Source organism: Schistocerca nitens, chromosome 11 (genome assembly GCF_023898315.1).
Source record: "Schistocerca nitens isolate TAMUIC-IGC-003100 chromosome 11, iqSchNite1.1, whole genome shotgun sequence".
Classification (NCBI taxonomy): domain Eukaryota; kingdom Metazoa; phylum Arthropoda; class Insecta; order Orthoptera; family Acrididae; genus Schistocerca; species Schistocerca nitens.
The window spans coordinates 200630909-200632274 of NC_064624.1; positions in this window are offsets into that span (position 1 = coordinate 200630909).

Below are 1366 nucleotides of genomic sequence, written 5' to 3' on the forward strand. Positions count from 1 at the left end.
ATGGTCAAGTAACTTACGCCCATGGTAGTACGAGAGTCATAAATATGGTCAAGAAAGTTCTATTCATGTTAGTCCGAATACCAAATGGTCAAGCATATGTTGGGAAAGGTATTGCAAACACCTCAAAACGGTAGACGAAATTTAGTTCAAGGTAGTTGCAACTCTGAATGCTCCTGCAACTTCCGTTCATGTTATTACGAACGCCATAGGGAGTATTCCGTTATACCCATGGTAGTTAGAACGGTGTATGGTCAAGCAACTGTTGCACAAGGTAGTACGAACGTCAAAAATATGGTCAAGCAAGTTCTATCCATGGTAGTCCGAATTACAAATGGTCAAGCATATTTTGGATAAGTTGTCGCAAACACATCAAAATGGTAGACGAAATTTATTTCAAGGTAGTTTCAACTCTGAATGGTCGTGCAACTTTCGTCCATGGTACTACGAACGCACTAGGGAGCGTTCATTTTTATCCATGGTAGTTAGAACGGTGTATGGTCAAGTAACTTACGCCCATGGTAGTACGAAAGTCATAAATATGGTCAAGAAAGTTCTATTCATGTTAGTCCGAATACCAAATGGTCAAGCATATGTTGGGAAAGGTATTGCAAACACCTCAAAACGGTAGACGAAATTTAGTTCAAGGTAGTTGCAACTCTGAATGCTCCTGCAACTTCCGTTCAAGTTATTACGAACGCCATGGGGAGTATTCCGTTATACCCATGGTAGTTACAACGGTGTATGGTCAAGCAACTGTTGCACATGGTAGTACGAACGTCAAAAATATGGTCAAGCAAGTTCTATCCATGGTAGTCCGAATTACAAATGGTCAAGAATATTTTGGATAAGTTGTCGCAAACACATCAAAATGGTAGACGAAATTTATTTCAAGGTAGTTTCAACTCTGAATGGTCGTGCAACTTTCGTCCATGGTATTACGATCGCACTAGGGACCGTTCATTTTTATCCATGGTAGTTAGAACGGTGTATGGTCAAGCAACTTACGCCCATGGTAGTACGAAAGTCATAAATATGGTCAAGAAAGTTCTATTCATGTTAGTCCGAATACCAAATGGTCAAGCATATGTTGGAAAAGGTATTGCAAACACCTGAAAATGGTAGACGAAATTTAGTTCAAGGTAGTTGCAACTCTGAATGCTCCTGCAATTTTCGTCCATGTTATTACGAACGCCATAGGGAGTATTCAGTTATACCCATGGTAGTTAGAACGGTGTATGGTCAAGCAACTGTTGCCCATGGTAGTACGAACGTCAAAAGTATGGCAAGGCAAGTTCTGTCCATGGTAGTCCGAATTACAAATGGTCAAGCATATTTTGGATAAGTTGTCGCAAACACATCAAAATGG